The sequence below is a fragment of the Hyperolius riggenbachi genome, chromosome 9, assembly GCF_040937935.1.
Source record: "Hyperolius riggenbachi isolate aHypRig1 chromosome 9, aHypRig1.pri, whole genome shotgun sequence".
NCBI classification, from domain to species: domain Eukaryota; kingdom Metazoa; phylum Chordata; class Amphibia; order Anura; family Hyperoliidae; genus Hyperolius; species Hyperolius riggenbachi.
Window position 1 is genome coordinate 36,313,080 of NC_090654.1, and position 22,096 is coordinate 36,335,175.

Below are 22,096 nucleotides of genomic sequence, written 5' to 3' on the forward strand. Positions count from 1 at the left end.
TGAGGATTCCAAGCAGTATGGTTGACTGGAATCGTGATTTGGGATTTTACCTTCGTATCTAAAGAGAACATGTTCCCTAATTGACCCGTTTATGGGAACAATAGATCATTACCTTCCCGATTACTTACGATCCTGCAAATCTGATCGAATAATCGCATCTGAGGAAAATATTGCACCATTAAAGGACAACTGTAGTGAGTCGAATATGGAGGCTGCCATATTTCTTTCCTTTTAAACAATACCAGTTGTCTGGCAGTCTTGTTGGTCCATTTGGGTGCAGTAGTGTCTGAGTAACACCAGAAACAAGCATGCAGCTAATCTTATCAGATCTGACAATAATGTCAGAAACACCTGATCTGCTGCTTGTTCAGGGTCTAGGGCTAAAGGTATTAGAGGCAGAGGATGAGCAGGTCTGCCTGGCAACTGGTATTGCTTAAAAGGAAATAAGCATGGTAGCCTCCATATACTTCTCGCTACAGTTGTCCTTTTAAGGTGGGATTCTACTCCTAAAACTAAAATTTCGGTAACTACTCATAGTAAGAGGGCTTTTCGGTCTCTTTTAGTTCCCTATACTTTCCTAGTTTTGGGTCACCCTGAACTGCTTGGGTATTCTGTTGTGACTACTCTTAGTAACTTAAAAGAACATTTGAAAGCATTCCCAAGCAACCCCTGTGTGTAAAATAGTCTATTTTCGCTGCATGGAGTAGGAGAAGCTTTGCTTATCTCTGGTCATTGGCTAAGGCAATGTAATCACCTGATCTGCTGCATGCTTGTTCAGTTTCTCTGGCTAAAAGTATTAGAGGCTGAGGATGAGCAGGCCTGTCTGGCAACTGGTATTGCTTAAAAGGAAATAAATATGGCAGCCTCCATATACTTCTCGCTTCAGTTGTCCTTTAAGATGGCTGGCAGACTCCTGACAAGGTTTAGAGGGTGTCAGGAATATCTGCGGGTGTCAGCAGCCTTTCACTGATTTTTTGTGGGAGAATGAAGGTAGAGTCCTTTTTTAATGCTCTGCACAGTTTTGGGGTGTCATCGGCCATGGATCATTCCATTTTTAGTGGGATGTTTGGGGTCCCTTGTATTCTTGGCGCTATTGGGCTGAAGTTGATTTCTGGTTAAAGTGGCACTCTGCCTTCAGGAATACATCGTCCTTATTCTTATCTTCCCATGTACAAGCTGAAAATGTTTAGCCACAGTGATCCACAGATAGCGTGCTCAGTAGACCTGTCTGGTGATTTGACTTGTGTGACTTGTGAATAAGAAGTTGCACGCTGTTGCTGCTTTTTGAGGAAGCTGTGGATTGAATACTGAGTGTTGGCAGTTATTTTGGTGCTGTGGGGGGTCTCCGGATCTGAGATTCTGCAGGCTGCTGAGGTGATGATTAGTCACAGTGAGCCCCTGTCCTGCAGGCCAGTAGGTGACACTCTGGTACGCATTGTAGGGCGTTGCTTAGGCGGCAGGGTGCTGTATCAGGTTGCGTGCATTGCTCTGGGGGTTGTTATGAGCCCCTGGAAGGGAGTGGCAGGACACTCTGACCAAAGTCCTTCCAACTGCGACCATAAACGCGGCGTCCCGCCCAGCTGAGTTCCTTTGTGCGGTGGGTGAAGGGGAGGGGGGGCTCCTGGCTCACCTGGGCACATCAGACACATTCTCTTCTCTTAAGGCGGTTATTACTTGGCGCGCCCCACAGGTGTGGAGAGGGGGCACTGAGAGGTCTTGTTAACCCTTTTTATTCCCTGGGTTCTGGCTGACCCCAGCGTCGCTGTATGGTGACCATTCTCGCAGTGCTTCTCAGTCGTTTGGTGGTATGGATAAGAGAATAAAGAGCTTAGGAAATAAACTTAACTGTAGTGAAGATACCATAATGAATAACATTGCTTATTTTGTAAAATATTCATTTATAGATGATTTAGTCGGTGTTTGCCCTTTGTAAAATCTTTCCTCTCTCTGAGTTACCTTTTGAAATGTATCACTGGTGGTGGCATCTTTCTGCCAGGTGATCTGTACGGAATGTTCGTTACTGAGAGTTCTATGCACATAGCTTGCTTGGCAGTTGGAAAAGCTGTTATTTATGCAAAGAGTTTAACAGACAACGCACTGTCAGAACCATGGTCATGACATCACAGTGTGGGAGGGGTTTTACCACAATAACAGCCATACAGACCCCCTGATGCTCTAATGGAGAAAGGGTAAAGATTTCTTATGGGAAAGGGGTATCCGCTACTGATTAGGAGGAAGTTCAATCCTTGGTTTAAATTCCCCCTTTAAAGCAGAACGCCACCTGTAGGTTGTTATTTTCATAGCAAAGTTTGCAGTGGAATTTGAGGGACACCATAGTCATTATTTCCATAAATGTAATCAATATAATTATTGAATGAGCGTAAGTCGATAATATTATTCACTTAAGATCCAGTTTCCGCTAGTGTTGCCGTGCATCTCTGAGAAGCATCTCAATCACTCTGACCGACTACTTTTTTTCATCTGAATGCAAATTCGGAAGCAGCCTATTCATGTCCATTCCCTGTCCGATATTTGCGGGCGGGAAATCGCTTAAATCGTCCCTAGTGGAAACGAGCCCTTGAATAAGAAAAACGAATGGAAACTCTTGGCTCTACATATTTTATAAATTCTATGCAGCTCGATGTCCAAAGCAATAAAGCTGCCACCATCCTCTTCCAAGAGGAGCCATTCTCCAAGCACATTGGCAATCACCTCAGCCCAGAAGGATTCTGGGTTATATCCAGGCTCAAGCTGCAAAATGCAATACAGGCATTCTGTAACATAGAGGCCGGCGAAATAGCCAGCACAGAAGATTCAATACATGTCTTGGAATTTTTGGGTACACGCATTTCCAATTTAGCCATTTAGCACATAGAGGACCAGAGGAAATGCATGCGCATAATCGTACATAAACACACTACTGATCTGAGTGCGTACAGAGGCCTGCGCAAACATTACAGATCTGCAGACCTTATACACACACCACTCACACGTACACACACTCACAAACATACCACACACACACGCACATACACCACACCACACACACACACACCACACACACACGCACATACACCACACCACACCACACACCACACACACACCACACACACACACACCACACACACACACCACACACACACCACACACACACACCACACACACACACCACACACCACACACACACACTCACAAAGATCTGCAGACCTTATACACACACCCCTCACACGTACACACACACGCACCACACACGCACCACACACGCACCACACACGCAACACACACGCAACACACACGCAACACACATGCAACACACATGCAACACACATGCAACACACACTCATACACACGCACACACACACACACACACACACACACACACACACACACACACACACACACACACACACACCTCACTCACTCACAAACATACCACACACACATACACCACAGACACACACACACTCACCTCACTCACTCACAAACATACCACACACACATACACCACAGACACACACACACTCACCCACCACACTCGCTCATACACACACTCACAAACCTACCACACACATACACCACACACACACTCACACATCACACACACTCACACTCACATCACACACACTCTCTCAAACACACACACACACACACACACACACGGCCTTCCGTGAGGCAAAATGGGCAGTAAAGTTGAGCATCGCACACAAGTATGAGGATTGTTGCATGGTCGAGATCAAGAATCGATCCTTCGGGCACCAGTTAAAGCCGATGCTGTACAGATGCACCCGACGCGTTCTGTTGCTATGCAGGAGGAGGAGGGGCAACTGCGTGGAACGAATCAGTTTTCCATCTCCGTTGCTCTGTTCCGTTAACGCGTCCTCAATGGGACGCATCCATCGATCTGGAAAAATGACTGCAGATCCAAACTTGCGGTCCGTCCAGCTGATCCTGCATTACGGATCCAATAGAACGGACCAATGTGAATGGATTCATAGGTTAACATTGGATCCGTTAGCATCCGTTCAGATCTGTTCCGTTAGGATCCACTAGCGGTCCATTTTTTAGTGCCAGTGTGGCCCAGGCCTAAGAATTCAATATCCGTATTTAACATGATCTAGATTTTATGCTTTGGAAGAGACAGTTACCATTGGCAGTACTCAGGGGTCACTTCTACCATCTCCAGTGTGTTCCTTTAGGGGGGAGGGGACTTGAGACTATCATTTTAATGCTCACCTCAGGTGAAAAACAACCCCTACATCTGCCCATGTGTGGCACGCTTACACACTTCTGCGTCTGATTTCAGCAACGCAATGCTAGTGTCATCCGCAAGGGCATAGGCAACACTGCTGCATACATACCAGTAGCACTGAGCAGTATGATCCCACGCCATGTCAGCAGGGCCGGCACTTCCATAGAGGCAAAGGGGGCAATTTCCCTTAGGGCCCCAGAGCTTGTAGGTGCCCTCCAGGGTGTGTCCCCCTCTCTTCCAGCTATGGTGACCCGATACATGCCTGCAGGGAACAAGGAAGAGAGGCGCCGTGGGGAGAGGTCCGGAGTGTAGAGCATGGTGGATTTGTAAGGGAAAGGAGGAGGGGGAGGAGGGGAATAATGGGGTCCCCAACAATGCTTTCGGCAACATATGATGGACACATAATGATTTTGTGTGGTGAGATGGATCCTGGGTGTCAGCTCGGAAGGCTGCGGGGAATGGGGGGGGGGGGAATGGGAGGGGGGCATTGCTAGGGGGGCCCTCAAATTACTTTTGCCCCGGAACCCCATTGTAGGTAGAACTGGCCCTGCATGTCAAATGGGGCCAGCAACAAAGGTGCCGTGCGTTTCTACCTAACACATAAGCCTGGATGGGCCCGTACGTTCTTTTTCAATTTCACAATTCTTTTGATAAAGGAAGGTCCATATGTGGCTTTTTTCCTCCAGGTATGACTGGAACGCAGAACTATTCAGTCTTATCACATTGTTATACTGAAATGTGGCCTTCGTAATCATTCTCTGGTTGTCCTTTTCTCTCAGGCACAGTTGAACCTTGGTTTACAAGCATAATTCGTTCCGGGAACATGCACTCTATTAAAGCGAATTTCCCCATAAGAATGAATGGAAACTCGGATGGTTTATTCCACAATCCAAAAACATACAAAGAAAAATATTTAAAGCAAAGCTGTGGAAAAAGAAAAAGTCAGATGCTTACCTCAGTAGAGGGAAGGTTCTGGATCATCTGAAGGCTCCCCAAGTCCTCCTCCAGACCTCCGTTGCTGCTGAACACCCTCTGAATGTTCCCGGCCGCACTCCCGTCCGTGAACCAGTGCAACAGGTTTGAAGAGGAGCCTAAAAAAGGATAAAACTGAGTTAAAACAAATAAAATAAAAAATTAAAGGTGGCTTACCTCTCAGACGACACAATCAAAGTTGTGATAAAGGATAGTTTAGTTGGCCCGGGCACCACGTTTTGTGGGTTCGAGCCCACTTCATCAGGCCATTAACAGTACCTAACAGTGTAGGTGCCTATAATACCTGAACGAGCGCGGCTACACTGTGCAGGATCACTGGCGGCCCGCGTCTGCGCAGTACCACGGAGCCGCTCGTGCAGGGAGGACAAATCCAAGCATGAGCGGCTTCGTACTCCTGCGCAGTACGGCCATGCTTGTATGCTGACGGGAAGCGTTGTTGATCAGGTTCAGAGGGTCCCAGCGCTGGAAGGCGAGGTGGGAGTGGGAAGCCCCTGGATTTTCCATACCTCTGAGAGCAGTTTTACACCAGGCTGTCCTGTCACATTGCACCACAAAACACGCAAAATGTCAGTCATATGACCCTGCGGCAGAGAGCGCCAACAGGGTCATCTGCATAGCGCCACCCCCCACACTCCCCTCGCCCAGTGACGTACTACCTGCTGAACAGGGTCTACATTTTTAACCTAAGATTCCCATGGGTTTGTTTTTTAAAGTGTACCTGTAGTGAAAAAAGTGCCTAAATGGACCTAGGTAGAGGGAAGCTTCTGGTTCCAGTGCTGAGACCCTCTGAAGCCGTCTACAAGGGCTTTTTGACGGATCTCCATCGCACTGCGCAGGCGGCCCGCACTTTCCCAGCGGCAAACAGTTGGGCTTTTTCCAAATTTTTGGAACTGTGAGGTGGAGGGAACCCTCAGTTTTGCTTTAAAGGACAACTGCAGCGAGAGGTATGTGGAGACTGCCATATTTATTTCCATTTAAGCAATACCAGTTGCTTGGCTATCCTGCTGATCCTCTGCCTCCTACTGCAGCCAAATACATCAGCAGGGCTGCCGGGCAACTGCCATTGTTTAAAAAGGAAACCAATATGGCAGCCTCCATATACCTCTCGCTACAGTTGTCCTTTAAGTACAATCCTATAGTGTCAAAGAGTGGAGAACCGTCAGCTCAGTTGTGATGATGCAATGCTCATCTATACGTACTGTGCTTTTTATTTCAAGTCAAATTTTCATACAAAATGTTCTTGTCTTGCAAAGATCTTGCAATCAAAGGGTTTTTACATTTCTTGTAAAAGACACTGGTTGGCTGCCTCATTTGAATGGACTGGATTGTGTGGTAAAAAGCTGTGCACTGTTTGAAACGAGCTTGATGAGGCATTTTTAAATTGTTCTCTTTGACTCTACCTGTGAGACATTAAAATGTAAACTGCTTCCTGTTACCCAGAATTCCTTGCCTGCAGGAGGTGGACGTGTAATAGATACATATTTGCATGTTCGTTGAAAGTCAAGGGGCCCAAAGCTCTGCGAATGCCTTTCTGCCACTTTGCAAACAACTACTAGACAATGGTCAGCGGACGCCTGGAAGTAAAATCCTTTCACGATTGGCTGCATGTTTGTTTCTGATGTACTTCAGACACTACTGAAGCCAGATACAGTAGATCAGCGGGGCTGCCAGGCATCTGTTGTGGTTTAAAAGGAAACAAAAAATGGCAGCCTCCATATCACTCTCGCCTCTGTTCACTCACAAATGCGATTGAAATGGCCGATAATGACCGTTTCAGCTGACAAATCGTCCTGTGTGTGTAGAAGCCACCGATCAATCCTGGTCAGGGTCACTAAGAATTCGTTTTGCCGGATGCTCAAAGGATAAATTAGCGCAAATATAAATTTAAAAACGGCCCCTCCGTTACTCTGTACCGACTTTGCAAACTCGCTTCCTGGTCGGGAGGGTTGGATGGTGCATGCGCTGCCCGGCTACACGTGTCCTTCATCCTGCGCCCGCGGCTGGGAGCGCTCTTCGCAGGCGTACTACGCAGTTGTGACATAACGTGTATTCCCAGAACGCTCTGAGCAGCGCCTGCGCAGTCCACACCCGACATTCCAGGAAGCAAGTTTGGGGGGTCGGTATAGAGTAACTGAGGGGGACGGAGGAGAGTGTGGGGAGCAGTGGGCATAAGGAGATTCCCACAACATATGCCTGCTCCCCCTGTTGTTAAATGTATATTTGCACTAAAGTATCCTTTAACGACACCCTAGCACAGTGACGGCTAACCTTGGCACTCCAGCTGTGGTGGAACTACAAGTCCCATGAGGCATTGCAATACCCTGACAGCTCTAAGCATAACTCAGGGATGCAGAAGCATGATGGGATTTGTAGTTTTGTCACAGCTGGAGTTCCAAGGTTAGCCACCACTGCACTAGCAGGACCGATCACAATGTTATTTTCACTCCACCCACCCACGCAATCTTTTCTGTCATTCATCGATCGACGCCCCTCTGCCCCACCCAATAGCAAGAGAACGCATCACTAGCCTACCGACGTGTGTGTACACTATCGACCCCCAAATTGTCGCCTGAGGAATTTATTTCTCGATCTACAACAATTATTGCATGTCTGTACTTGGCTTTACAAAACTGGTGAATAAGAAGTTCAGATATGAGTGTGGTCAGAATGACATGACACTGAAAGGGGTGTAACATGCAGAAGTATAATGTGCCCACTCGTTGGACTTTCAGGGGTTAAGCACAGCATTGCACCACCTGAGCCGCTCCTGGGGTGGTGCCAGGTGGCGGTTGGCCAGGATCATTTTAATACCCCTCAGCTTGCCTGGCATTTGTAACAGCTTTGAATGGAAGGCGTGCCCAGAAACGGTTGGCCTCATTCTCCAGGTGGGACGTGAATGCCCTCCCTGTACAGGATTGTCAGTGCCGCCCTGGCTGCGGCCCTCCACTCCCCAGGAGATAATTGCAGGCTCAGCCTCTGACACACTCTGGCATCCGGACGTATAATTGTCAGGAGACAATGACGGTGATTAAGATTCCTGTTCCCTGAATCTGTTTTCCCTCTCTGACACGGTATCACGGCGGGGCTTGAGACCTGGATCCTCCCGGTGGGCATCACATGATCTTGCATATCATTGCTGGTCTCTAGGCCAGCGATAGGCAAACTTGGCTCTCCGGCTTTTAAAGAACTACAAGTCCCACAATGCATTTGCCTTTATGAATCATGACTGTGGCTGTCAGATTCCTGCAATGCATTGTGGGACTTGTAGTTCCTTAACAGCTGGAGAGGCAAGTTTGCCTATCACTGGTCTAGGCGATTCGATAAGAAGAGCTGGTATCACTCAGTGTAAACCCTTGAAAGAACAACTGAAGTGAGAAGAATATGGAGGCTGCCATATTTATTCCCTTTTAACCAATAGCAGTTGCCCGGCAGCCCTGCTGATCTATTTGGCTGCAGTAGTGTCTGAATCACACCAGAAGCAATCATCCAGCTTATCTTGTGCAGATCTGACAGTAATGTCAGAAACACCTAATCTGCTGCATGCTTGTTCAGGGTCTATGGCTAAAAGTATTAGAGGCAGAAGAACAACAGAGCTGCCAAACAACTGGTATTGTTTAAAAGGAAATAAATATGGCAGCCTCCATATCTTTTTCACTTCAGGTGTCCTTGAAGGCAACCTGAAGTGAGAGGGATATGGGGGCTGCTATATTTATTTCCTTTTAGACAATACTAGTTGCCTGGCCTTCCTTCTAATCTTTAAAGCAGGGGTCTCAAACTCAATTTACCCGGGGGCCGCAGGAGGCAAAGTCAGGATGAGGCTGGGCCACATAAGGGATTTCACAATCAGCAGCTCCTGCCTGAAACCCTCACAGAGTTCATGCCCCTCGAGTACATCACAAGCATTCATTTTAGTGGTATGAGCATCTTCATCGTTGGTCATGAAGGGTGGCTACTCAAAGGAATTGTCATTCTGTCACAGAAAGAGCAGTGGGTGCGCAGAGGCCTAGTGGAGGCCTGGAGGAGTGCGCAGTGGCCTAGTGGGGTGCGCTGTGGCCTAGTGGGGTGCGCTGTGGCCTAGTGGGGTGCGCTGTGGCCTAGTGGGGTGCGCAGTGGCCTAGTGGGGTGCGGAGAGGCCTACTGGTGTGCAGAGAGTGGCCTAGTGGGGTGCGCAGTGGCCTAGTGGGGTGCGCAGTGGCCTAGTGGGGTGTGCAGTGGCCTAGTGGGGTGCGCAGTGGCCTAGTGGGGTGCGCAGTGGCCTACTGGATTTACAGGGGCCTAGTGGGGTGCGCAGTGGCCTAGTGGGGTGCGCAGAGGCCTAGTGGGGTGCGCAGAGGCCTACTGGATTTACAGGGGCCTAGTGGGGTGCGCAGTGGCCTAGTGGGGTGCGCAGAGGCCTAGTGAGGTGCGCAGTGGCCTAGTGGATGCACAGGGGCATAGTGGATAGCACCGTCGCCTTTCAGCTCTATGGCCCTAGGTTAAAATCTTGGCCAGGACAGTATCTTGTAGAGGTTGTATATTTTCCCTAGACAGGGCATTCCAGTTTCTGCCCACTGCTCAAAAACCTACTGGTAAGTTAATGGGTACCTCCCCTTACAGACAGGCAGAGTAACCAAGCAGGGTGACTCAAACTACTAGGAATGTATAGGGGATAAAAGGGACCAAACAGCCCTCCTACTAAAAAAAAAGCAAAGCTTGGTGTATTTGCCTTAAAACAGAAGGAAATCTGCAATAATTCAGCTATAAGTGAACAATTGTGGTTACCCACAATGCACTGCTACTAAATATGCAAATTATCCCTTTTTGCCCTTGGTTAGCCAAGAAAGCATCCAGAACCGCTGGTGTATAGCAAGCCTATAGCTTACAGACTGGCTGTAGACTAGAGGCCTTCATGGGTCCACTTTTTCATACCCGCATCCGCTACCCGCACCTGACCCGCGACCCGCTTTCTGGTGAATTTGATACCCGCACCTGACCCGCAGGCCCGCTACCTGACCCGCGACCCACTTTTTTACATTTTCTTCTAAAGTGCACATTTAACATTGGGGTGCTGTAAAGTTAATAAAACCTATTTTTATACACAAACCAAATCTAAGGAAGGTTTACATGCTTGCTTTTGCGACCCGCACCCGCAGACCGCTACCCGCAGCTTAAATCAATTCGGGTACCCGAACCCGACCCGCATTTCGGGTTACCCGCGGGTACACGACCCACTGCAGGCCTCTACCATAGACTATGTCTTAAAGGGGAACTTTTATTGAAAATAACATAACGAATAAAATTGCTTTTTTTTTTTTTTTTTTATTTTTTTTTTTTTGCAATATTCATCTATAAATTAATTAGTCAGCGGTTTCCCACTGTAAAATTTTTCCTCAGTCCGATTTACATTCTGAAATGTTTATCAGGTGGTGGCAGCTTAATGGCCCATACTCACGGGCTACAATTGTCGCCGCAACACGCGGCGCGCGCGTGTTGTGGCGACAGGTCGCCCGTGAGTATGCGATGTTGCACGAGCGCGCACCCCGAACCGTCGCTCGTCGCTGATGTCGCCACCGCAACTCCGCCGCAACTGTTGCTAGTCTGCGTGGGTATGCGGACTAGCGACAGCAACAAGCAGTAAATACCTTGGGCTTCTGGCGGGAGGGAGGAGCAACAGCGACAGCTTCCGCCACATCATTTGCCAGGTCCCTCCGCCGTGTGTATGCGGAGGGACCTGGCGATGAGCTGTCGCTGGCCTGTCGCGCACACGCTCCCATGTGCTAGTGACAGGCCACAAATGTGCCTCGTGAGTATGAGGCATTAGTCCTGCCAGGTGGTGTCTGTGCATGAAACTCTTGGTAAACAAACATTCTGCAGGGGAGATATTGCTTGCTTGGCAGTTGGAAACAGTCGCTATTTCCCACAATGCATCATGGTTACACAGTAAACTGTCAGGACCATAGTCATGGCATCACACTGTGGGAGGGGCTTCCCCACAATTGGGCATTTCCCAAAGCTTTTTTGCCTGTTTACCTCTGTTCTGTTTTCACCTTATCTATGTTACTTTTTTAAGCGCTCAAAGAGCAAACGTATAATATAACTAAGGCAAGAAAAGTGCTGTAATATTGAAATGTAGTTAATCAGGAACAACTTACTTTCAATGATCATTTTGCTTGTAAATGTGCTGAAAGGTTATTTTTATCAATTGGGTGATAAATAACTAAGCCATTTATGAGTAGTTTTGTGAATAGAGCCCCCATCCCAGCTACTGATTGGGATGAAGTTCAATCCTTGGTTTAAGTTCCTTTTTAAGTATTATTATTATTATTATTATTATTATTATTATTCTATATAGAGTTTAACATCTTCTGTGGCACTGTACAATAAAAGAAAAGGTAGGGATTAGATTGGTAGCGCCTCTGAGGACAGTCAGTGACATGACTATGTACTCTGTAAAGTGCTGCAGGAGATGCCATTGCTATATAGATACATAATACCAACATGGTAAGACATTAGACTATGATAATGGTAGCATTAGATTGTGAGCTCCTCTAAGGACAGTGATTGACATTACTATGTACTCTGTAAAGTGCTGCAGAGTATGCCACTAGTACGATTTATTTTATTTATTTATTTTTATAATTTAAATACATTATAATAATGCGTTGGGACATTAGACTATGGCTATAGTCTGATTAGAGTGTGAGCTGCTCTGAGGACAGTCAGTGACATGACTATGTACTCTATGCAGTACTGCAGAAGATGTCAGTGCTATATAAATACACATTAAAAGTTTCCATAAAGTAGCATTTAGGGACTGGAATTCTCAGAAACAAACTTCTATCACATTCCGCAGAGCTGCACCTGACAGCATGAAAGTTGTGGCCACCTGTGATGAAATTTCAAAATGTAAATCAGGTTGAGGAAAGATTATATAGGAAAACACTGACTAATGTATAAATTCATATTGTTAAACAAATCTGATTTATTTATTACATTATTTTCCTACAGTTCCTAAAGAAATAAAAATGAAAGAAAAAAAAAAAACAGAAATGGGTGAATGAAAATGGCAGATGCGTGGTTGGAGTTGAAGGATAATGTTTTGTAACTAATAATAAACAAATAATAACAGCACAGTGGTCTTGGCCAAGCAGCTGAGGTGAAAAATCATAGAAGACCTTCTTAGTTTTATTACAATTGGCCTCAATTCACTAAGCTTCTCCACTGTCTTTAATAACTCTTCTGGGCTGTTGATACAGTTATCACCATGGTGATAACAGTAGAAACAGCTCAGAAGAGTTATTAAAGATAGGAGAGAAGCTTAGTGAATTGAGGCCAATGTTGCCAAAAGTAAGCAAGAAGTTTTTCTGAGGAAATCTCACAAGTGCTTAAAATCTATCAGTACCTCCTGTGATTGGCACTGGTGACAGCGGCATCCCCACCCTTTCATGTCCATGCTTCATCACTCGTGATGCACAAGACACCTTGTATGGAAAATGTCGTCGCTCTTCTCCTCCTTATCTCAAAAACAAGTCAAAAGGATGCTCCGCCCCCTCCTTCCATCCCTCTTCCCCTCCACCCCCTCTCACCCCAACTTCAAAGTGGGCATGCTGCTTTCTCCCCTTAACACTTCTGGGAAGTTTGTCCGTGGGCGGCATTTTGACTAAACAAAAAAAAAAAAACCTTGACTTTCTTTAAATATTTTTTTTCTTAGACAGGTGGATTGTTCTTTTCTTTCTTTTTTTTTTTTGGTTTAAAATGTGTCTTTTGTCTTTTCGTATCGTTGGCAGTGATTGGCAAGGGTGAATTCTCTTGTGAGGACTTTGAGACTGGGACTGGAGGAAGAGGCTCACTCCACAGGTAAATAGCCCCTTATAGATGAAAAAACTTTTTTTTGTTGTTAGTTTTTATTTTGAATGATTTGTTGCTTTTGTCCATTAGCCCCAAATGGTAGTTTCCACCCTGCCCGTAAAGCAGTAGCATGGAATCTGATAACGTTTCTTCCACACTGGTAGTAGCTTGTTGCTGCAGTGACCTGAGCTAGCCGCATTGACCGTAGTTGGGTATTCACGATATTCCATATCTCGGGCCGTGTTCAGCCCACGGATGCAGCAACCATTTTGTCATAGGCGGCAGGGGCTGTGTGTTCTATGCACATTTTGTTTTTTGCTGTGCTGTTTCTTTCGTTTCCTTTATATGATTCTTCACCATCGGTACAGAGAAAGAAAGTGGCTTCCATGTTGCCTGCCTGAGAAAAAGGTGATGTAGCCTAAAAAAGATACATGGCGCTGTGTGGTGGTTCCCAATTCCTATCAAGTGAATTTTTAGAGGGTTGGAGGGATAATGTTGGATTTCTGTGTGTAGCAGAGTTGCAGCTTTGAAGCTTTTCCTTGGGGGCTGCGTTGTCTCATTCTGTGTGCGTACGGCAGTCTCTGTTCATGAAGTGTGTTGTGTCTTGGGAGATGGAGATCTCAGCATATGAAGTGGTTTTGTGTCTCTGCAGATGATCTCTGTGTATAAAATGATCTCGAGTCTCATGGTCTCGGCGTATGACATGGGATTATGATTCTGGAGGTCTCTTTATAAATTAGACTTGCCTGTGTGTCTGGTGGTGTTGTCTCAGCGTATGATCTAGTCTTTGGTGGTCTCAGTTTATAAAATGACGGCGTGATCTTTTGAGCCTGGTGGTCTCTGTGTATAAAGTGATCTTGAGTCAGTGTATGAACTGGAATTATGATTCTGGTGGTCTCCTAGCTCTGGAGGTCTCTTTATAAAATAAACTTGCGTGTTTGTCCGATGGTCCTAACATGTAAACTGATGTCTCAATGTATGATCTAGTCTTTGGTGGTCTTAGTGTATATAAAGTTATGGCGTGATCTTTTGAGTCTGGAGGTCTCTGTGTATAAAGTGGTGTTGGTTTTGTGGCCTTCATTGTATTAAGTGACTTTGTGTCTCTGGTGGTCTTGGGATATAAAGTGACTTTGTGCCTCTGGTGGTCTCGGGATATAAAGTGGCTTTGTGCCTCTGGTGGTCTCAGTGTATGAAGGGGTCTTATGCTCCTAGTCCTCTGTGTATTAAGTAGTTGGTCATCTGTAGAGATCTCTGTGGATGAAGTGGTCTTGTGTCTTTGGTGGTCTCTGTGTAAAGTAGTCGTGTGTCTCTGGTGGGCTCAGTGTGTGAAGTGATGTTGTGCCTGTGGTTGTCTGAGTATGATGTGTTCTTTTGGCTCTGGTGGTCTTAGCATATGCAGTTCTCTGGCTTCTCTTTTAGTCCCTGAGTATGGCAGTGTGTTGTACCTCTAGTAGTCTCTTTGTGTGACGTGGTATACTGATCGAGGGTATATCTCATTTTGTAAAGTGGTCTTGTCTCTCTAATGGGCGCAGGTTTGCATCTCTATAGATCTTTCTAGTCCTTCTGATGGTCCTGATGTATAAAGGGATCTTGTATCTGTAAAGGTGTCATTTTATGCCTTGTGTCTGTGGTGGTCTCAGTGTCTTGTATTTCTGGTGTTATAAATGAACAAAGTGATCTATCTCTTGAGTTCTAAATGTATGAAGTGTACTTTTTATATTTGGGGTCTCCGTGTATAAAAAGAACTTGTGTTTGGTGGTGTCTGTATATATGGTGTAATTTCTCTGTTCCCACTATATGAAGTGGCCTTGTATGTCTGGATATGGTGGTTTCAATGCATCAATATTTTGTCTCTGATGGTCTCACTGCATAAAGTAGTCATATGTCTCTGGATGCCTCATTGTATGATGTAGTCTTGAATCTCTGGTGGTCTTGTATCTCTGGAGGTCTCATTGCATCAAATTAGCCTTGTGTCTACATTGAAATCAGTGTATGATGAGAATGTTTGTTTGCCTATGGTTGTTAGTGTATATATAGTGGTCTTGCATTTGTGGAATTCTCCGTGCATGAAGAGGTCTTGTGGTCTTTGTTGTCTTGTAGTATCACTGTTTTGACGTGAACTATTGCCTCTGCTGGTCTCAGTGTATGACTTTTGGTCTTCTCTTCCTGGTGATCACCATGTATGGAGTAATCTTGGGTCTGTTGTAGTCCCAGTTTTTCAAGTGGACTTTTGCCTCTAGTGGTCCCAGTATATGAATTATGATCCTGTCATCCTGATGGTCTCACTGTATGGAGTGGTCTTAGTTCTCTTGTAGTATCAGTGTTTGAAGTGGACTTGTGTCTCTGGTGGTCTCAGTATATGAAATGGTCTTGTGTCCCTGGTCATCTCAGGCATGAAGTGGTATAGTGTTTCTGCCGATTTCAGTACTTTGTATGATGTTCTTTAGTCTCTGGTGGTCTTCGTGCACGAAGTGATGTCCATGGTTGTCTCTTTGTATATAATCGTAGTCTTGGCTCTCATTGCATTACATGGTCTTAAACCAATTTTGATTGGCCAATTTTCCTACTTCCATGTAGTATGAGATCTTACCTACACAAATTGTTCATAGTATTCAAATCTGTTGGCCCTCATGCTATATGAAGGTGGTAAAACTGTCAAGTGAATAGCCAATCAAAATTGGATGTGTGTATGACTGTTCATTTGGCAGAGTGTAGGAGTGGTCTTGTGTTTCTGGTGGGCTGAAATTTTTAATTGGTATTGCTTGTCATTTTTTTAAATTTATTTTTAAAATTTAAGGATAGGAGGAGGAGCCAGTATTATGACTCTGTCTGCAGTTTGTCAGTATGTGACTTCATTCATTAAACGTAGCTTTATCAGTTATTCTATTTACACATTTTGTCTTGATGTGACCTGCGATAGGTGTGGCGAACAGAAGTACTAATCTGGGTACTACGCAGTTTCTGTTTGATGTGACATTGTAGACAGATGTAGTAATAACTCTACCAGTTATTAATAGATGTCGTTTGCTGCCTGTCATAAATTACGGGAGGTAATGATGGAAATATTAAAGGGACACTTAAGTTAAACAAAAAAAATGAGTTTTACTCAACTGGGGCTTCCAATAGCCCCCTGCAGCTGTCCGGTGCCCTCGCCGTCTCCCTCCGATCCTCCTGGTCCCGCCGGCAGCCACTTCCTGTTTCGGTGACAGGAGCTGACAGGCTGGGGACGCGAGTGATTCTTCGCGTTCCCGGCCACAATAGCGCCCTCTATGCTGCTATAGCATATATCATATACCATATAGCAGCATAGAGGGTGCTAATGTGTCTGGGAACGCAAAGAATCACTCGCGTTCCCTGTCCCTGTCGGCTCTTGTCGCCCAAACCGGAAGTATCCGCCAGCGGGGCCAGGAGGATCGGAGGGAGACGGCGAGGACACCGGACAGCTGCCGTGGGCTATTGGAAGCCCTAGGTGAGTAAAACTCATTTTTTTTGTTTGACGTATGTGTCCCTTTAAGGGGCCACTTATAAATTCATTTACTAAGCACAGTCTAGGACTGTGTTCATAGAAATATGACTGATGATTCACCACATAATCCAACCTAATTTTTACTACCAGTAACTCTTTTTCTCTGCACTTTACAGGGGGGGGGGGGGGGGGGGGGGTGTCGGGAGAGGGAATCACTCAGAAAATACAAAGAATCTGTACTTACCTCCAGCCCCATAAACACGTGTGAGTCCCTCGCCGTCCTCCTGCGGTCTGCCGTTTAGCGGCAATCAGCCCCGGTAACTGGTTCAGTCAGGTCCAGTCTGCGCATGTGCAGAAGACCCAGACTGACACGACTGCAACAGTTACCAGGGTTGATCGCGGCAGACTGTGGGAGGACCATGAGGGACTCATACATGTTTATGGGGCTGGAGGAAGCCCTGGTAAGTATCAGTTTCTTTGTATTTTCTGATCTCTGGTTTACTCTGAAGTGGAACTGCAATGAATACAATTGCTTACTTTTTAGGATATTCATTTATAGATTATTTAGTCAGTATTTGCCCTTTGAAAAATCTTTCCTCTCCCTGATTTACAGTTTGAAATGTATCACTGATGGTGACATATTTAGTTCTGACATGTGATCTTTACAGAATGTTCGTTACTGAGAGTTCTATGCACAGAGGGAGATGCTGCTTGCTAGGCAGTTGGAAAAAGCTGTTATTTCCCACAATGCAACGAGGTTCAGTGACGGCAAACTGTCAGGACCATGGTCATGACATCACACTGTGGGAGGGGTTTCACCACAATATCAGCCATACAGACCCCCCTGGTGAGGTGGTATCGGCTGATTGGAATGAAGTTCAATCCTGGGAGTCCCTTTTTAAGCTCGATGGTACTTTCCTTGCCTTATTTTCAGCATTGTTTTCTGGTTGTTTAGACGGCTTTTATAGATCAGATGATAAATGCCTAAGGAGAGATAATGAACAAGGGTTTGTGAATCCACCCGTTAGCGTGAGAACTTCAGGCTAGGGGCACACATAGCAGAAACGCTAGCGTTGCGTAAAATGCTGCTTTTTATGCACTAATGTTACTCAATGGGTCACATAAAAAAAACCCCGCATGCGTTTGTACTTTGACGTTGTTAAAATCGCCAGTTTGGTTGCATATTATGCATGAACGCATCAAAATCGCACATAATGAAAGTCAATGGAAACGCAATGTATTGCGTTTTGTATTCGTTTTTGATGTGTTTAGAGAAAAAAAAAAGGATGTCTGATATATTTCCGCTTCCTGTTGTCTTCCTAGTGATTTGCATAAATGTAAATATGAAAACGCATATGCGTTTTATATATGCATACATTAAAAAAACACGCAAAAACGCTTAAACGCATCTGCTTTAAAAAAAAAAAAAAAAAACACTATCACAAATGCACCAAAAATGCAGCAAAAACGCACACAACATTAACATAAAACATGACATACAAACGCAGCTTTTCATGTTATGTTATGTGTGCATCTAGCCTCAGAGAAAGCGTCATGATGAGAGTACCTCCCCTTCCCAGCAGCTGATGGTGGTGTTACCTTCATAGGGGATTTCTCTACCAAAAATGGCTGCAAGAATGCCTGACTATCCTCTAACTGGTATTCTAAGAAGCTGAATTATTCAAGGGCTGATATCACACTGTTACCTGTATACATACCTGTGTGTTAGAGGAACCTTACTGAAAGATACTAGTGTGGGGGGGGGGGGGGGGAATAAATCCATACATCACAAGTTGAGACGTTACAAAATAGAAGAGAGATCAAGAAATGATTGATACCCGCCGTGTAATTCGCTCATGCTGTTTGATCCACCAACAGCCTGCAGGTCATCACCTTTACTACTGGCTGACGTGAAAGAAACAAAACCAGACAGCACCAACACTATTCTCTATTAGCACACCCACTAATGATGTGAAGAATTCTGTACAGCCAAACAGCCTAGGCCAGGTATGGCTAACCTTGGCACTCCAGCTGTGACAAAACTACAAATCCCATCATGCCTCGGCCTCCCTGAGTTATGCTTAGAGCTGTCAGAGTATTGCAATGCCTCATGAGACTTGTAGTTCCACCACAGCTGGAGTGCCATAGTTAGCCATCACTGGCCTAGGCTAAGCATCGCTGGGAGGGAGGGGCTACTTTCCAGTATACAGCAATATGTAGATATAGTTTGAGTTTCTAATGCTTAAAGGACACCCGAGGTGAAAATAAACTAATGAAATAAACAGTTGTATCTATCCTCCTTCTCCTAAAAATGACTTTTTAAGATATTCCACAGGTTTATTTCATGTTTAAATCTACTTTTTAAGTTTTTCCTGTTTTATTGTTTTTGCTTAATGACACATTTATTGAAGTATGCCAAAGCTAAAATCTATGAACTATTGTCCCTTTTTATCACTTTCCTGCTCTCATAAGCCATTTTCTTCTAGGAAAGCATTTTATAGTTGTAATTTCTTATCAGTGAGGGTCACACTGTAGTCTGACCCAGTCCTGACTCAGAAAGGAACTGCCACTTGTATACCTGATGTTTAACTCTTTCAGGGAGAGAAAGAAAAAAAGGAACACAGCATAGTTATTTGTGTGCTAGGCACTGTACATACACATGTCTATCTCATCATGTCAAATGTCACCTCGGGTATCCTTTAAGTAGTCCATGCCTAAGCAGTGAGGATAATGCAATCCAGGTATCAGTAGCAGCTCCACCCACAGAACCTAAAAGCTGATTCTCTCACACAACTTCTTCTGGCTTGGTGAAACAGATTTCAGGAGTATTTTTAGCTGCGGAAGCCTTATTATGATTTGTGAGATATTTGTGCCTGGAAATGAGTTTTGAGAATTACTCGCCTCCAGGACTTCTCAAGAGCTGCTCAACACTATGGAACTCTCTACCTCCCCCATTAGGGTTTCCCCCTCCTTCAACATCTTCAAGAAGGCCCTCAAAACTCACCTGTTCACTCTGGCCTACCCCCCACTCACTGGTGCTCTAAACTCTGGTCCCCTACCTTTCATGTCCCTACCTCTCCCTCTAGATTGTAAGCCTTTGGGCAGGGTCCTCCTCCTTGTGTCTCCTTCCTGATTATGCACCTCCATTACCGAACACCCATCCTATGGATCTGAGTGTACTCTTGAGTGAACATGACTTGCCTAATCTCCATGCTCTCATCCAGGGACTGACTAAGCATAACCTTGTACTCATACTGTGCTGCGTGATCTGGTCTGCCTGTATTCCTGTACTGTCTTATTGCTGTATGTCACCCCTAAATATTGTCTGTAACTAATGCCCAGCTCCGCGTAATATGTTGGCGCTTTATATTTAATATTTTTTATTTATATGGCACCAACATCTTCTGTAGCGCTGTACATAGTACAAAACCTACAATAGTTGAGAGAATAGATACATTAACAGTTCAGCTCATGGTACAATCGGGACAACCAACAACACAAGTGCTAATACATAGTTGATGTGTAGTCTTAAAATACCACCAATACTGCTATGTATTTATTTGGTAAAGTGTGAGAAACAGCAATGCTAAATTAGTTACGTTGTCAGTATGGGATACTTGTATGGTACCCCAGGAGATGGGCTAAGGGCGTCTGTCACCTTGCTGTAGCCAGTATTTTATAGCAAGTGCTACAGGAAGTGTATGGCAGCCAGGATCTTGAATAAAGTGCACCTGAACCGAAGCAAAAAGAGATAATTACCTAACGACAGGGAAGCCTAAGGATCCTATTGAGGCTCCCCTTGGAGTTCTGCTGTCCCCCCCTCACTGATCACAGCCCCCAGAAGATTACTGAAAACATACTGTCAGCAATGTTAACCGGCTTGTTCACCTCCCCTGCCATCAGCGCGGACACAGCTTCCGCTCGGGTTCCCTTTAAAGGACAACTGAAGTGAGAGGGATATGGAGGCTGCCATATTTATTTCCTTTTAAGCAATACCAGTTGCCCAGCTATCCTGCTTATCCTCTGCCTCTTAAATCTTTTAGCCATAGCCCCTGAACAAGCATGCAGCAGACCAGGTGTTTTTAACATTATTGTCAGATCTGACAAGTTCTGGTGTGATTCAGACACTACTGTAGCCAAATAGATCAGCAGGGCTGCCAGGCAACTGGTATTGTTTAAATAAAAAAAATATGACAGCATCCAAAACCCTTTCACTTCAGTTTTCTTTTAAAGAGGCCCTGTAGTGACATATAGCAGAATGCAGTCAATTATTCAGGACATCCACTTCTACAGTAATTTTTCTGGTTTTTACATCAGGGACTCTTCCTATATCTTGTATATTGGTATGTAGGCCCGTCCTCCTAGTGCTGCTTAGCCTAGGCTGTGTTGCTATGTAGAATTCTCCTCCCAGAGCATTCTGGGAGACTAGGCATTATTTTTACTGTCTTCATAATTCTCAGTAACCAAACATTCCACAGAGCTGCACCTGACAGAACTAACGATGTTGCCACCTGTAATAAATGACAGAATGTAAATCGGGGAGAGGAAAGATTTACAATGTGCTAACAATGACTAAATAACCTATTAAGTAATGTTGCAAAAAAAAGCATCATTTTCAATACAGGTTTTAAAAAGTACTTTTATTATTTGTAGAAGGTTCTTTATTAGCTAATATCAAAATACTTTAGCACTCAGTACCTTTAGAAGACCAGCAAAATATTTGTGACAGACGCTGGGGCAAAAATCCTCCTTCCTTATTCTGTCTGATCACTTTCTGTGCAATGCCTGCATATTAAACGGACCAGAAAATAAAAAAAAATATCTGACTGATCATATCAGCTGACAGTATACTGGGTAAAATGTCTAGTGATAATGTGGCGTGGACAGTAAATACAAAATGTACGCAGTATAGTGGGTGAAGTAATGCCTGTGCAATATATATGGCAGGCTTTCTCAGCCAGGGTTCCTTGAGTACTCTGCAGTGATTCCTTGGCATTTTTCCCCACCGTGGGGGTTGGGGTGAAGTATGATAGAGAGCACACTATAATAGGGGGTACTGTAAAAAGAACCACTAAATTGGGGGTCAGAATAATAATGAGCAAATTAATAAAAAGCATTAGAATTTGTAATAAAGGGCACTGTAATAGGGGGTAGTGGCATAAACAGCCAGATCATCTTTTAACCACTTCGGGACTGGCCACCTAACCCCCCCTTAAGGACCAGGGCCATTTGCATGGAGGGGGGGCGTTTCGGAGGGTCGGGGGGCCGGATCCTGTCTGTGGCTGGCTGGGCATGGTGTCCGCCATGGAGGCAGGTGTCCCCCCTGTAGCTGGCAGCTTTCACTCGCCTTCCAGGCTCCAGCGATGAGCCGCAGTAGCCACCTCTTCTCCAGCCGGCATCTCCGCTCCAAATGAAGCTCAGGTCTGGATCGCGGCTTGATGACGTCATCAAGCCGGGACCCGGCGCTGACGTCAGACGGAGCAGAGATGCCGGCCAGAGCAGAGGGGGTGCCGATCGTCGCTGGAACGGCAGGGAGGTGAGTGGATTCTCTTCTTTCCTCC

General features: G+C 45.3%; 1 protein-coding gene across 2 annotated transcripts in view; it reads left to right on the forward strand.

Moving 5' to 3' along the window:
- Window positions 1-22,096, forward strand: part of ZBTB7B (zinc finger and BTB domain containing 7B) — an 82,362-nt gene that overhangs the window by 38,693 nt on the left and 21,573 nt on the right. Inside the window, exon 2 of one of the 2 annotated variants that reach the window (XM_068252516.1) lies at window positions 13,009-13,078. The exons of the other annotated variant lie outside the window; for it this stretch is intronic. The gene's annotated coding sequence lies outside the window, so the exon portion shown is untranslated. The remainder of the gene's footprint in view (window positions 1-13,008; window positions 13,079-22,096) is intronic. 2 annotated transcript variants of the gene reach the window in all.